General features: G+C 38.7%; 1 protein-coding gene across 2 annotated transcripts in view; it reads right to left on the bottom strand.

Moving 5' to 3' along the window:
• WDR17 (WD repeat domain 17) overlaps positions 1–1,430 on the bottom strand; it is a 60,202-nt gene extending 58,772 nt beyond the window's left edge. Inside the window, exon 1 of one of the 2 annotated variants that reach the window (XM_039700202.1) lies at positions 1,388–1,430. The gene's annotated coding sequence lies outside the window, so the exon portion shown is untranslated. Of the gene's footprint in view, positions 1–1,151; positions 1,347–1,387 lie in introns of those variants that run through there. The other variant, XM_039700204.1, reaches the window with a different exon arrangement.
• Between the last annotated feature and the right edge of the window lie 15,261 nt (positions 1,431–16,691).

Here is a 16,691-nt window from a genome sequence, read left to right as displayed (position 1 = left end):
ACAATAGCTTCATGATATTTTGATGATACCAATAAGTCATCTAGACTGACTTCTGCAAGACACTTATTGTCAAATAGAAAACTTGAAATGTATCAGTAACTTATACAGTTGCGCCTGTAATTAGGAAAGAAACATCACAACAGAAGTGTATTTTCCCTATTTTAGGACTACAAAAAATTAGGAATTGCAAGGATTAGAACCTTGAACTTATTTTAAAACAGTGGGAAATATGCCTTACCAGAAATAAATTAAAGAAAAATAACTCTGTACTAAAGTTTGAAGAACATCTTACTGTTATGTGTTCCTTACCAGGATTCTTCCCCTGTTATACTCTTACGAATAGCAGGTAGCTGCATAATGCCATGGCAACATTTTTAAATAAGGTACAAAACCACAGGGATCAACACTCCTAAAAACACCCTATAAAATTAGTTAGAAAGAGATACAATGAACTTCCTAGCCCATTACATTTTTGAAAGATTAAGTGCATGGCAATCAGAAAGAGACTTGAACCAATAGGGTTTAGCATTCAAAAAGGACATTTCCAAGTATTTATTTTCTATATCACTCCATGGTTAAGCCCATTATTAAGAACAGTATGGTCTTTATCAAGTCTAAAATCCAGGATTATGATCTTCACTGCAGCATTAAAAGTAATTAAAGATCTTGCTCAGACTTTGATTTCATACCAGCCACCTTCAAGCCTTCCAAAACAGTTTCTCAAATTGTTGCATGACAATGTCTATGTAAAGCAACATCTCTTAAGATATTAGAAGAATTTACTGTACAGAAAAAAAACCCCTTAAACTTATTTCTTCACTTGCAAAGTCTGCTGTCTCGAATTCGCTTCCATAAGCTTTGCTTACTTAGCTTGTAGTTTGCTTTTGTACTTGAATGATTTTTTTTTTAACTCTCTAAGCTTGATTTTGCTTCCCCCTCCCACCCTCGTCCCAGCTGGGAAAAGCATTTATAGTATAAACAAGCCCAAAGCTCTCCCTCCCTGCGGAGGGCAAGCGTTTGCTTGCTTCTTTTAGAGATTGCTGCCTCCGCCTTCACTCGATCTCAAGTTCCCGTTTCCACACAAGCACGTTTGTAAAGAGACGCACACAGAGTAGGACAGTCCCCAAAACAGTGCAAAATCCCGACAATACCGTCAGACGGCTCCTGGACGCTTCAGACACCGCCCGCAGCCCCGAGAGCTCCCCGGGGCCGCTCCGTCCCCGGAGCGCAGGTGGGCGCAGGGGGCGCAGTGGGGGCGGCCGAGCCCCGCGCAACCTCCCGGGCCCTGCCGCACCCCGCGGGGCAAGAAACACCTCGGGTGGCAAGAAACGCCGTGCCGCACCTCCCCTGCCCTGCCGTGCCCGGCCGCCGGCCCTGCCCGCCTCACCTGTCCGCCCGCAGCGCCCACAGCGCGGCCCGGGAGCGCCGCGGCTGCGTGTGGGGTCAGCGGCCCTGGCTGCCGGGCCGGGCGGCTCATGGCCTCGGGGTTACTGCGGTGGGGCTGGGTGGCCGTGGAGGTCTCTTCCAGCCTTAGTGATGCTGTCATTGTGTGGCTGTGCCGTGCGGGCTCCGGCTGGCGCGGCGGCTGGGAAGGGGAGTTCTCAGAGCTCGCGTTCCCCATTGCTGGGTGGGCACCAGAAACCAGCGCCAGGCGGGAAGGGCGGATTTTGCGCTCCCCGAAGATCTCCGGGGGATGCTGGTCCGTCCCCAGACGCCCCAGTTGTCAAGCCAAGCACTTGAAAAGTGGCATGAAATTGACTCGGTTTGATAAAGTGTCATGAATATTGACTCATTTAGCTGTAGCTGCACCTCGTTCGCAGGGACCGTGGCTACATGCTGAGGGCCTGAAAGGAACTGCAGACTAACGCACTAAATCTGTCAAACAGGAGTCACAAAATACATCCCACCAGATCCCACTCCACCTGGGGTTATCACACAGATAGGTGGGTTTAAGATTCACAGAACTTATTGGGCAACATCCACTTGTTTTTCTCTTCTACTTTTTTCCTCCTCCAACTGTTTGTACAGCCGGGTGGTGGCTTGCAGTGTGGAACTTGTTTAGTGAAAAGTATTTTAACTCGAATTATATTTCAGACAGAAGATTTTCCTGGTCCAACTCAGTTTATCACCATTGCTGTGTTTGTGTCATGTGATGAAAACAGTGGGAAGGTACTCAATAGAGTGTGAAACTACAGTCCCGAAGACAGTTCTTGATTTCTTTCAATAAAAGTGACACAATCCACTGTACCTGACATGTATGCACACTCAAATATGAAAAAATGTATTGTTACCCTGTTCTCTGCAAAAAAGCAATGTGTTGTTTGAGAAGATTTGTTTGTTGAGAAGATCTGTAATTCCTGACAGATTCTTCTTTAGCAGAAGGAACTGAGAAGAGGTGGATAAGGAATCACTTTGTCTCTGATTTACTGGGCAGATCATTTACAATATACATCACCTGCCAGCGAAACTTTAATTTGTTTGCTTCCTTAGAAGACTATGCTATGTTTTAACCTAAAGGATGTTGAGGATCATAGCAACCATACTTAGTCATAGTCTCAAGTACTATCTATTTTCTATATCCAACAACAGTCAGTAGAAGAAGTGGTTGCAGACCACGTGCAGAATGGTTGGAACAAAAGACCCTTAAGTATTATACTTCAAGAAAAGCTGCTGACAGAGGTAAAACCAAAAAATATAAGGAAAACAATTGTATTCTTTCACTCTTAATATTGTATCTTTTGGCAATAATAAACGATGATATTCTTATACTAAATGTTGCATTCGAGGTCATGTTTATGTATCCCATACATTTGTCCATCATCCTCGACTTTTGATCACCAAAACATCCCACAACACTGAACACTATTTTTAAAGTCAGCATTTGCATTTGTTAGTTTTAAAACATTCATCTGGAAATCCATGTGCTCCCTTTTTAATAAATGATAGCAAATAATTTTTTGTTCAATTTTTGTCTGTTCATGCTTCCCTAGCTCTTTTCAGCCAAACCTTCCACCAGCTGAAGAGATCTAGCCAACTTTAACTCTTAGATAAGATCTAACTGATAAATGCAAATTACCACACATATATTGCCTTTATCTTTTCTAATTAAACTTCATTCTTTTCGCCTGTGGTGACTGGAACTGCCTAGAGCTTATTCCTAGAAAAGTGTCGGTCTATGGATCAAAGGACTGATTCACAAGATCATAATATAGTAAAAGAGGATGACTCAGATTGGAAGGACCTTCTGAGACAATCTAGTCAAACCTCCTGCTCAAAGCTGGGTGAGCTATAAGGACAGGACAGATCACTCATGGTTTTATTTTGGCAGTCCTCCACTGAACTTACTTACTCCCTTTTGTTGATGCCTTTCTTGTGTTGGGGGCCAAAAACTGGAAGCAGTAGGACAGATGTGGCCTAAGAAGTGCTTAGGAGAGACAAGGAAGTTAAAGATGTTAAACAGAAAACAGTTTTAATACTTTCTCTTTTTCATGCAAAGGATAGAAACCTTTTCTTTAAATAGAACTAATCATATTTGAGTGCATAAAGTAAATTTTTCTGGATACTGAGATTATATTTAGCACTGTAATCTCTGCTATGTTGTCTTTTATTTTAGTTACTCAGAAAAGAAATCGAATTTTTACTATTAGGAGTCTTGAGTAACATAGGCATACCTAATAACTCCTTTATGCAAGGTGTTTAGCTCTACCGTACTTCTAAGAATAAATCCTTTTTCTGGCTTCTCTGTGACTTTCAGCTCAAAAAGTAAAGGTATCAAGGTGAAGTGCAGCAGTTTATCATCCATGTCCACCATACACAGTCTTATCTACAGCATTAGTTACAGTTACTAGAGCCTTAAGTTTTTGCAGAACTTTTTCTTGTTTTTTCTCAGTCACTGAAAGCTAAGCAGAAATTCATTCAGCTAGTTGTTTCTTATTCTTACCAGAGCTCTGTATTTTCTCCTGCACTCCTGCTATTAAAGGAGGATACATTTTTCCCCATTAGAATATTCAATAAAACCAGTAGAAATAGAAATTTAAATGGATTGAAAATGCAGTTTCAATCTAGAATCAACAAGTACTTAGAATTTTGGTAAGTTTTATTTTATTCCTATGATATGAGTGACCTCTGGTGGGAATATGTAAATATTGTTTTAATTTCTCACTAAGAATTTTTTTCCCACTAGTGATCCTATTCACTTGCTGTCTGGCAGGAAATATATGCTTTTCTACCTCATGTTAACTGAGGTAGAAATTATATCCAGCAAATTATTTCATGGGGGACTCAGGCTCGTGGTTGTCTTCCATTTTTTCTAAGAAGTCCTTAATGAAAGGTGTCAAAATGAGAAAATACTTGAAAGAAGCTTAATTCATTGTGTTCATGCAGGCTTTTTTATTAGGTGCATACAGTCTCTGCTATGACTAAAATCAGTAACATTTCATAAACTATTTTAAGCAGAGGAATTGCCACCTTGGCAGTGGTGTTGATGTTTGTTGGTAGTTACAGCATTGGGATTGCCTAGAATTCATTCCAGGAAATTAAATGCAATGAGTCCAAAATTTGCAAATGAGATCAAGCCAAATCAGAAGGTCCCACTTGTCATTAGTGACTTACACAATGTAGACTTTGAACAGCCACTGCAGGATGTGAGGAAGGAGAAGGTGAACAGACCCTTCCTGGCTGATGATTAGTGATAGTTTTCAAAAAGCAGTAACCAATGATAATCACTACTCTGAACAGACTCTGGTTACCAAATCTAGCACTTGTTTTGACATTTTGTGACATTTGTTTTGAAGTGCTGGCCTAGTAGGTCATTACTCTTTTTTCTCACAGGAGTCCTACAAGATCTTCCAGAGTCTTGCACTGTGGAAGTGCTCAGCAGCTCAGTTTCCTAGAGACTAGGAGTTTAGGACAAAAATAGTTGTTTGTTCTAATATATTGAATGTATTGATTAAATCATTACCAACTATAAATGGGAATTTTAAACACTTGAATTTAAATAATCTCCAGAGTTTTAGTGGCAGCAGATATTTAGGTTAGGTAATACCTGTGTCCTGGTGCGATACTCACCATAAGACCCTTGCATATTGCAGGGCTACTGGCCCAGATAACATGGAACCTGAGAAGGCTCAGGCCCATGCTGTGCTGTTCTGTGCTGTGCTGCACTGTGCTGCACATCCCACCAGGCTCTCAAGCCTGTGGCTGTAGAACACTATCAGCCCGCCCATTTTGACAGAGCAGACCGCAAGCCTGCTCCCACTTGGCACCTGGTAGCTTTGCCATTATCTACAAGTGCAGTAGGAAGTTTTCCTGTGGGTATCTTTCTTGTTCAGGAGTAGAAATGATGACTATAGTTAGAGATATGTAAAAAAATCCTATAGTAGCTCAAGTGACCAACATGGGGTAGCCTTTTCTACAGGCAGGGTTTGCATGTTGTGCTGCACACTGACCAGGTGACTGTTCAATGCTGCACAGCTTTGAGCTCTAAGCATCTAAAGGAATGTAAGATTACTTGCACTATTCTCTATTTCTTTATAATTTTAGCTATTATAAAGAGCATTTTGTCTTATACTTTGCAGTGTTCAATTGCCTTTCTAAATGGGAGCATAATGGATACATCTCAAAATGCAAAACACCTCCTTTTCTGATTTTTTTTTTTTTTTCAGAAATACTGGTGGGATTTCTAGTCTACAGAGAAGATTTTAAAAAGTAACCTAGAGGCAAATATTTCAGAAACATAAAAGTGTTGAGGCTTCTCTGGTTCACTTATTCAGGTTTCCTACAGTTCCAATTGCCTTTGCAGAATTCCTGTGACAGAGAAAATGCAAGGATCTGGCAAATGTAATTATATATAACTCCTTTTATTATAGATCAGAATAGATAAAATTGATGCACTGGAATTGAGGTTCCTTGAGAACTTTATGCTCTTACACATCTGTATAGGAACAAAGTCTTAGCAACAGTGCATACAAGCCTTTTTGTTAAAGGCAGACCTACTAATATAGTGCTATGTGCTCAGGCCCTACAGCAGTAACTCATGTCTATGTATGGGTCTCTACAACCAAGATCTCTGATTAAACCATCGAGATTCTACTTGAAATCATTATTTCCTTGTTACAATGTCTTCTGTAGTGGCCCACTATAACATTTTCATAGAATAGCAGAATCATCAGGGTTGGAAGAGACCTTCAAGATCATCAAGTCCAACCATCAATTTTGTATCATTAAATATCAAATGCATAAACCTAAAATTATAAACCCAAGAATTAACATTTTAGTTCTGCTGGATATTGTAGGATGTGCTCATGGACCCTTTGATGTGGAAGTACAGTGTGTTCTCCCTCTCAATTGCTTCCTTCTTCTCCTGCATATCCTTCTTCAGAGATAAGAAAGAGAGAGAGAAGGATGTAAGGGTGTAAGTTGTTTATTAATTCCACCCCACTAACAACACCTCTTATTTCACAGGTAGCAATCATATTTTGTCTCAAATACTTGACTTCATGCACTTCTAATTAAACTTTCCCATCTCACATTTAGCTTGTGAACACATCTCATATTAAATCCTGTGAACTAGGTTGCTTTCTTTTTCTTCTGAATATCTTGACACTATTTTGAACTAATAGATTACATATGAGAAGCTACTGTTTTATAGCAACTAGGAAATATTTTTTTTTAGTTTTAGATAAATGCAAAAGCTGGGGTAATATCAAGTCTTTAATGATGGACAACGTTTCTACTCATTATTACTAAGTCTTCTGGTAGAAAGCAAGAAGCTGTACAACTGCTTCAATAGCAACAATAGTTCAAAAGCAACAATAGATGCCAGCTGTACCATAATTTTGTGTTGTTTTAAATCTGTTGTTATTCATGCTGCAAGCTCTTAACACTTCCAATGAACTTTGATATTGTGGCACTGCTAACGCCCAGATCTGCCAGCAGGAGAACCAGATTGATCATCAGACACAAAGACTGAAATCACCCCTTTGGCTAGGAGAGTCTGTCATGCTGAAACAGCAGCACCTTGATCCAGATGAGGTGGGATTAGGTGATTTCAAATACGTTCTTCTGTCCAGTGCCAGCAGGTGTATGGGCCATGGAGCTCCCTGGGGCATACCACAGGACAGGGATATGTGGTGCAGCTGTGTGCTGTGGGCAGGGGCCATGCAATGATGCTGTAGGATGCCACTACAAAGCACGTGGCACGCCTGGGCCAGACATCACCACTTCAGGAGGTGGAGACTGAATATTGGTTGAAGTCAGGGTTTTCTGGTCTTGCTGAAACTTCAGTTTTGTGGTAGTCCTGTTAATTGTCAGTACATTAAATTGTATAACTACAATCTGATCTCTTCACTCTTGGGTTTATGAAATAATTTCTTTAGAGTTTTTACCATATCCTCTCTCCTTCTGTTCTGCCTCCTTACTTCCTTCTGTCCCTCATCTGCACCTTTTATCCTTAAGAAGTCTTTCAGTGACCAGCTGCATAGTTAATTTTCTTCTTAGCCCTCTTCTTACTGTGCTTTTCAGAGTATTTAAATCTAACTCCATGTAGCCTGTCCTTAGGAGGAGTTCTCTCTGCTTTTCTTTTATCTGCTTCTACTGTTATCTCTTGATTATAAGTAAAATCTGACAGTTTAAATAGGGGATGGTAATATAGTCAATACATAGTAAAATTATGTGAGACTATGACAGTTCTGCTGAAGAATTAAAAAGTTAGAGTTCACACACTCTTTTTTTCTGTAGAAAGACATTATGAATATTAATCCTTCGTATGTAAAAAATGGAAAATTAAAGAACAATTCTACTTTTTTAGGTTTTCTTTCAATCTTTTTTCCTTGTCCTTCCCTCCTGCTTGCTCCCTGATGCCATTCAAACTCTTCAGTTTTCATTGAATAAAGTAGGATATTATGTTTCTTGTCAAGTACTTTCATGCAGATATAATTTCTTAATGCTTTCTTATTAATCTCTGGAGGCTAAATCAGTCGTTTGCAAGAAAGCAACACAGCAGATGTAACTGGAACAGGACCAAGTTCCAGAACTAAGATCTTGTTGCCTTCAAATTTGGAGCATCATGGCATCTACATAAAATAAGGGTAATATTATAACTGCTTCTACAGAAGCAATGCAATTTTTTAGAGAATTTTATAGTAGTAAGATCCAAGAATAATGAATCTCACCTTTCATTATATCAGACAAAATTTTGTCCCTGATTTCAATGGGCGCAAGGTTGTGCTTGGACGTACTTGAAACAGAAAGATAAGGTCTGTTTTCAGCACACTTTCAACATGATAGAATTTACTGAAACATAGCGTTAGGAAAGTACAGCACAGCTACTCTAGTAGATAAATGTATTATATGATTCATAAAATATAATGCAACACTGAAAAAGGGTTAAACCTTTTTTTTTTAGTCTGCCACACGTGTTAAATAATGGCAAATACATGTTTGACTCGCCTAAATGAACTAAACATAAGAGTAACGTACCCTTCAACAAAATAGCTAATTTTTTCCTTTCATAATGTTGATCATTTCATAATCCAGTGTCAGTAGATATACAAGTACATTCAGTAGAAGCAAAATCTAGTACTTATTCTGTACCAGATGATTTAGAAACTTATGATTGTAATAAGTTATAATGTCCCCTTTGCTGCATAACTGAAGCTTAAAAGCAGGTAGAGCATTCTAATTTCCCCTTATATCTTGAAGTAGTTAAGGATATTTTGCAATTCCCTGCTGTTTTTACTCTTCCCCCCATCCACCCTCTTTTTTTCACTTTTTTCTTTATGTTCTTATTCTGTGCTATTTTTACCTGTAGATCTGGAAAAAAAAAAAAAGTGTTTTCTTCTCTGACTGCAAACCCTGTAACTTTCAGAGCACTTGTTTCCCATAACCCTCTCAATGCTTTTGCCTTGTTGCTGAGAGACCCCATGTCCTCCAAGCTCTGCTTGTGGAACTTGACAGTTTCATTCAACACTGCTGAGAAATATAGCAAATAGCAAAGTTGGCTTTGTGGATGGAGATGTGTTTTTTCAGGAGTATTTGACTGGGGGATCTGGAAGAGTAATGTTACCCTCTTTGTAGAGGAATCAACCCACAACAGATAGTGGTGGGCTGGTTTTCAGGGTTTAGTTTGTTCATTTTATCTGCTTTTTTGGTTGTTGTTTGGTTGTGTTTGATTTTGGTCTCGGGGTTTATTTTGTTTTCTTTTTTAGTGGGGGGGAGGGATGTTCTATAAATTGCTCGTATTACCTGCACGGCAGGATGTTGTGTTTTTTTCTGAGAAATTGTTATTGGCCCCGTAAACAGGGCAGTGGTAGTAATGCTGACTGCCTCACTAGTCTGCACCTCACTTAGGCTTGTTTATTTACTGCACAACAGAAAGGTACATTGGGTTTGCAGCGTACGCCAGTGACATCACCGATTTGGCTCCGCTGAATAACCTGAGCCGAATCTGTCCAATGCGAGGCGTTTCTTTACGGCTTCCTTTGCAAACTGCTCACGTTCCGACACCAAAAATTTTCAGGCCAGCTATTTTAAAAACCTACCAAAAAAGAAAAGAGATAAAAGAAAAAATAAAAAATAAAAAAAAACCAAAAAGAACCACAGAACCCCCAAGCGCGAGCAGGGTGCCAGCCTGCGGGAGCACTGTGCCGCGGTGCCGCGGGCGGAGCGGGGCCGCCGCAGCGGTGATGTCATGCAGGCGGCGGCGGGGGCTGCTCCTGCACCGTGCGGTCATTATCTGCGCTGCTAAACCCTGTGACAATTGTCTCTGTTCCGTGCGAAAACAAAACAGCGCCCCACCCCCAGCGCCCACCACCCCCCACCCAAAAAAAAAAAAAAAAAAAAAAAAAAAAGAGGGAAAAAGCAGGGATTACGTCATTTGTTTTTAAAGTGAGTGGAAATCCTTTTTTCCTTGAGGAGTGAAGGGAGAGTGTTTTTCCCGCAGCTTCCTGCAGGGGGAGAGCTGGAGGATAATTTAAGGTTTGATGCGGTCGGAGACAGAAGACAACGCAGCTCCTAATCTCAGGCAGGAATTTCTTGGAGTCAGAATTGATGATCTTGATTCCAGTCGCCGCCCCATCATAAAACCAGACTTTTTTTTTTCTTTTCTTTTTTTTTTTTTTTTCCTCCCCGATTGATCAGAGCTGTTTCTGTTCAGAGAGGAATGCAGTTCGAATGAAAAACAGCGCTTCCATCGGACAAAGCCGAAGCTTCTATCAGCTTCTCAGAGAAGTCCCCCTGTAGTCCCCCTCCCCTGTTACGAAACCTTGCCCCATAACCCCAATACAATTGCCAAAACAAATAGTCCTGGAAGGCGATTGTTTCTGTCTTTATGAGCATGTGAAAGAGTCGAGTGGTTTCTTCAGAGTTGGGTAGACAGTGGCTCAACAAAGTTACAGTAATCAATTTTCTGGTGAAGAAAATAAAATACAGTGCCAGTAAAGAGGGTAAAGGGAGCATGTTGAAGAAGGCTTTTTCCAAATTGTTGCTTGTGAAATATGCAGTATTTTGGTGCTCTTTGAAAAGAAGAATGCTCTCGAATGTGAAAAAACCTCAAACCCTTTTTGTAATATCATCCTGAGTAATTTTGTGTTTTGGGAGAATCCTGTTGCTAGTAGTGAAACTGATTAGGGTCAGATGTGCTTTGACACTGTATGAGAAAGCTAGTGAAATCAAAGAGGATGATAGGAGTTGACACTGTATGAGAAAGCTAGTGAAATCATTGAAATTATTAACATGGGGAAAAAGAGGATGATAGGAGCATAAGTAAATGAAGGGACTGATACTGGAATAGGAGAAAATACTGATAATACTGAAATACTTTGCTGATCACTTGTGTGTTGAGAACTCCTGGCTTTTATTAACAAAACCGATACAATTTCACAGGTATCCTAGGGTAGACATGATTTCTTTATCCTGAATATGAATTCATTTTACTAAAGACTTTTTAGTTTGCCTTTTTCCCCCAAATGACTTAGATTCATTGACAGAATCCTTGTATTCTGAGAGGAAAAATTTTCCAGATGATTTTTAAAACTGTAATTATTTCAACAACATAGTAAAGGTAGTAATTGGAGATTTTTCCTCATCTTTCAGTGTAAAAGTTGTAGAGGTCATAGGACAGGGACATATTTTTGTAGGTATGAACTTTTGCATTCTCTTCTCTTCCAGTTGTAAAAATACAGTTGCAAAACTAAATCCAGTTTATGTTGGTAACCTTTTCTTCCCAAAGTTCCAAAGAAATTACTACCTGTCTCTACTGATGAAAGTGTGACTTCAAATGCAGCAAAAATTGGTGAATATAGTCATGCAGAACACAGATGTTGAATTTAAAGAGGATTGTAATAACAATTTGCCTCACCCAAGTGATGCTAGTATGAGGAGTGTTGATGAGATCCTGTCTCTGGTTCAACTAGGTTTTCTTCCTTTAGAAGATGTTAGAGCCTATGCAGTAGAGGAAATAAAATAGTTGGAAGAACATTTTGAAGCAAAAACTCCAGGCAGAGGTAGCAGGGGAAAAAGGTGTCTGTCCTTTGTTGCTCTTCATATTTTGTTTTGTGACTATTTGCAGTGGTGTTGAGAAGCAGCCAGAGGAGTAGGCCAGGAAAACACTTAACTGAGAATGATGAAATTGAACTTATTAGACCAAGTGTTTTCTTGAAAAGAGAGTTAGAAGTGTAAAATTTACCTGCTTTTGTATTATTTGGGCAATGAAGAGAAAAGGTTTTAGTTTGATCTATAGGATTTTTCCATTTCAAAGAATGATACTGATTAACAATTAAGTACTTTCTGACCAGGTCAATGTCAGGTCTTACATGCCAGGAAACTGTTTAATAAGTCTGTCTGAAAGTACTGATATTAAGCGTGATATCTGAAATGTTTATTCGTCCTTTGCTGTAGCCCAGAGAATGGCTTGGACCAGATCCCCTTCCACAGTCATCTTCTGAGAAAAGTGTCATTTTTGAACAGTTCTCTTATATTAATGGCCCAATAATGTACCAAATATTGACACTGAGTGTCATAAATTGTTCCTATCTGAAGGCAGACAGTTTGCTTATATGTAATACAGATAATACACCCATGTTTTTCCATTTTAAGATTGGAAAATCTTAAGGTGATATCTTTGGGCCTCTGGTCACTAGTCTCTCAGACCGCTGTGCCTCCTGGGAAAGTCTGGAGGAGAGGAATGCTAACTGTGTGAGAGGAAGACTGAGTTAAGGGTTCATATAAGCAAAATGAGACTGCAGGATGTGTATCCAATATTGCTATTTTTTGTCTTTCTTTAAAGATTATGGTGATTTTGAGAGGTCTTCAGTAATTGGAGAAAGCTAATTAATATGCCCACATTCAAAAGGGAAAGGAAAGATATCCAAAGATCTGTACACAGCACCATCTCATCTCAGTTCCTGGGAATATTATGAAATAAATCTTTCTGGAAGCCATTATTAGGCACAGCAAGGTAAATAATGTGATTCATAACAGCCATCATGGTTTTACTGAGGACAAACCATGTCTGACTAACTTGATTACATTCTGTAATGAGGCACATGTTTCTGTAGATGAGGGTACAAGAGGTAAACAGTTTTGTTTACCTTGATTAAACCAAGTATTTTGACATGGTTTCTTAAAGCATTAGGGACTAGTGGCCAGAACACAGGTGGGAAAGCAGCTCCACTGTATGTCTCAAAGGACAGAGGTTTACAGCATGATGTCTAAGGAGTGGCTGCACTTTAGAGGCTGATACTGGTGCAAGTTTTGTTTAACATTTTCATAACTGACCTGGATGATGGCAGGGAAAGTGCCCTTTTGTTTGCGAATGACAGCAAAATGGGTGGCAAAGCGAGTCAGCCTATACACCGGGCTATACACAGGGATAGCATTAAAAAGGACCTCAGCTAACCTGACTATAACGTACCTGGTGGAATTTGGTAAGAAGGGATGTACCTGGGCTGGCATAACGCCCCCATGCAGCAGCACAGGCTGGTGAGTGACTTGCCAGGAATCAGCTCTTTCATGAAAGACCCGAGGCTGAGTGAGAATTTAAACATGAGTCAGCGCTGTGTCATGAAGGCTGTCTGCCTGCTTGGTGGCCACAGTACGTGTAGCCTGCATAGCAAGGGAAGTGATTCTTCCCCCTCATTCTGTACTCGAGATTGCATCAGGTGAGTACGGCTCAGAGATGCATCCATCCTTCCCCCACAGCCATCAGGAGATTGCTAAACTGGAACATATTCAGCAGATGGCTATCAGAATAGCTACAGGGATAGAGCACCATGGAGATTTTCGGCTGTTGAAAACGTGGAGTTCTCATTTCATAAAGGGATAAATATATACAATTATTTAATACAGAATGGATCTTTAAAAATGGTGTGCTAAGATTGTGTGGGTAGAGAAGTTCTGGAGTGAAAAAATCTAATGCCTAGGAAGTAGTTTGGAAAGAATACTGTTCTTTCCAAACATACAAAGGTTAAAAAAAGTAAGAAAGTAGTATTGACCCTTAGTATTCCAATTTGTATTACGAGAAAAATTAAAAATAAACAGATTAAAGGAATTTTATGATTGGCTTTTTCACTATTCTCCTTTTACACTTATTCTAGTCTGCTTTGGTTTCCATAGCTACTAGTTTAATCATGATGCACAGAGCTATTTCTAATTACAGTATATGCCAGCATAAAATTAATTCTTTGAGTATCTCAAGCAAAAAAAACAGCTTGCAGCTTGTTCTTTGACATTTTATTATTGCAAATCCTGAAGTAGCACACTAGCACATCATATTCAGTCTGTTCAATTTTATTAAAAAAAAGACGTCTTTAAATATATACCAGCTTAGATCTGTGTCAAGGGAGACAGGTTACAAAAGGACTGAATTATACACAAGTCTAATGCATTAATTTCAAATTATATAGCACTCGTAAATGATCAGTGGCTATTACAGAAAAAACTTGTCATACTGAACATCCAATGTCATCTAGTTGTATTCTCTGTCAATGCGAATCAATGCAAATTTTCTGTGACATCTTTAAATTCCTCTTAGGCAAATACATGTTTTTTCCTTCCAAAATAAAGAGAATGAGTTAGATATATCTTCTGTCTGGAAGAACTTACTAGGACTCAGGTTCTACAACTGAGTACAGGTGAACCAGACATACAGTTCAGTGAGAAGTTATTCAAGTGCCGTGATTGCAGGCTAGGTCACAAATTAATCTTCCTTCAAATTCAGTAAAAGTCTTTCTGTGAGTAAAGAATGTGAATTTGGATCTGAGGACATTTCTAAATAAGATCTAGAATTTTAAACTTCTAAAGTGATGCACTGACTTTGCTTGATTTATGAGTTTTAACAATGTTTAATTAGTTGGAAAAGCTTATTTCCCTTCAACAGAATTTGGATCATGGAATACAATAACCAGTGTGTTTTGCTTCTTCCATAAACATCCTTGCTATATTATATAGTGAACTCTGTGTTTTTATTTTATGTACATTATATATTTGTATTTCTTAAAAAACTTTGCCAAACTTTATTGATTCAATCACTTCTAGATGAGTTTTCACGTGTACATCAAAAGATGCTGCACTCATTGTAAGATAATAATTAGTGTCTCATCGTTTGAACAATTATCTATAGACTGAGGGTTTTAATTTGGTTTTTTATGTTAAATCCATCTTTCTTCATCTTTAGCCTTCATCTCCAAACTTTCGAAGTTTTTTTTGTGTAGAATTTTACCTGCGTGGGATAGCTGGTCTACTAGACTTTAAAGGTATCTTATCTCTTTATTTATATATATGCTTTTTTCAGGTACATTAATTCTGGACTTGCATTGCACCAAATTGGAATATGATTTTACAGAAAAATGTATGACTATTTCACTTTCTCATCAGTAAAGTTTGGATTTTTGAGGGTAAATATTAGTTAAAATACCATTCTGTGAGCACTTCATAAAAAAATGTCTGTTCACCAGTACTGGTAGAGCTACCAATTTAAACTGACCTGGCAAAAAAAGAAACAAAGTTTAAAAAACCAAACCAACCAAACAAACAACCAGACAAACCCAATAAATAATAAAAGTAGACTTGCTAAGTTTGATGCAGAATGCTTGGAATGTTTCTTTTTATGCTCTCTTAGCTGTTGGGCATGCTCATCCTGTTGTGATTAAAAAGCACTGTCTGAGCAAATTAGAAAGAGTAATCAATAGAAGTTGCCCTATAGCACAGCACACTCAAACAAAAGCCTATCTAAAAACTCTCACAATTCATTATATTCTTATATATTCTCTGTTTTAAAGTTGATAGGCATATATTTGTTTCAGAAACTATGAGGCTGTACTGATAATACAAAATAGTTTGTTTATCTCATTGGATTTAACTGTGAAATTCCTTGTAGAGTTTCCAAAAGGATTGTGGATGCTTGCTTCATAATGTATTGACATATTCGAGTGTATTGGTGTGTTATTTGAGCAGATTGATTTGCCATCATTTATTATTGGCTGATGGAATTGATAGCTCTGTGTTACAGATTACAATCAACTCAAACCTTGTTATGTCCTGATTCTTTAGGCCTAATAGATACAGCATAGAGTAGTGCTTACATCCATTTGTTTTAAATGTCTTGAAAATTCACTTTTTTATTTCCCTTTTTGAATGATCTTATAGCTATCCTAGTGTGTTTAAATAACCAAATAATTGCTAAATATTTCTCTGGTAAACTGATGAGGGAGAAAAATAATACAGAAGATACGCAAGAACCAGTGGATCATATGATCATCTAATTTCATTTTTCCTCCTATTTAGTGATAGAGGAAGTGTGAATTGATCTCACAAAATGAAAAAAGTTAGTGGTAGCCAGCTCAGAGTTAAAATAATATGACTTGTTTTGATGGTAGCTGAATCCAATGAACCTTGCTAGATGCAAGGTGGCAGCTTCTCTGTGTTTGCAGGCAGTCTCTGGCCAGGCTACTTCCCAGTGGGCACACACATACACAGCCACAGCCACACGTACTGCAGGGACAGTCAGCCATTGCAGACACCTGCAAAAACACACAGAACATTCATAAACATGAACAAGATGAGCCAGAAAAACCTAATGACCAGCAGCTTGTCTACATGTGTCAGATCTCTTTTATTCCCTGACTTCTCTCAATTTTGCTCATCTTTTTTCTTGTTGATTCATCTTGATCCCTCCTCATCTCCCTCCTTGTCTTCCCCAAATTAACACTTTTTATGTAATTACTTCTACCCAATAGGTCGCCATTGTACTTAGGTACCACTGGCTTTGCAATCTCTATTTGGTAAAATCAGACCATTTTTTCCACCTGACTGGGCAAACGATTCATATTGCTCTGTCTAAAATGGTGTGTGTGGTTGTTATTGTTGCTAGTTGGAGGAAAAAGGCCATTGCCTTAACAATGGAAACAAACTTTTGTAACAGCAGAATGGTTCATGTTATAGTTCATGCTTTCTCAGCCCTTTAAGTGAAACATGGGTTAAAAAAATTATTCTAAAAGGCTTTGAAAATACTCTGTGTGACTCATTTAGGGTTTGGGGCTTTGTTCTCAATGTAAACTGCAGTAATGTGATTTTTTAAAAAATATATAATGGCTTTGAAATACAGTGTATTCTTTATAAGCAAAAAAATTTACTGTTTAAAAAGCATGAAATGCAGATGTTTAAAATTATGCAAAGTGCTTATTTTGACTCAATGA

This window comes from Passer montanus, unplaced genomic scaffold, assembly GCF_014805655.1.
Source record: "Passer montanus isolate IOZ18808 unplaced genomic scaffold, ASM1480565v1 scaffold14, whole genome shotgun sequence".
NCBI classification, from domain to species: Eukaryota; Metazoa; Chordata; class Aves; order Passeriformes; family Passeridae; genus Passer; species Passer montanus.
The sequence above is the reverse complement of the archived record's forward strand: the minus strand, read 5'-3'. Positions and strand labels throughout refer to the sequence as shown.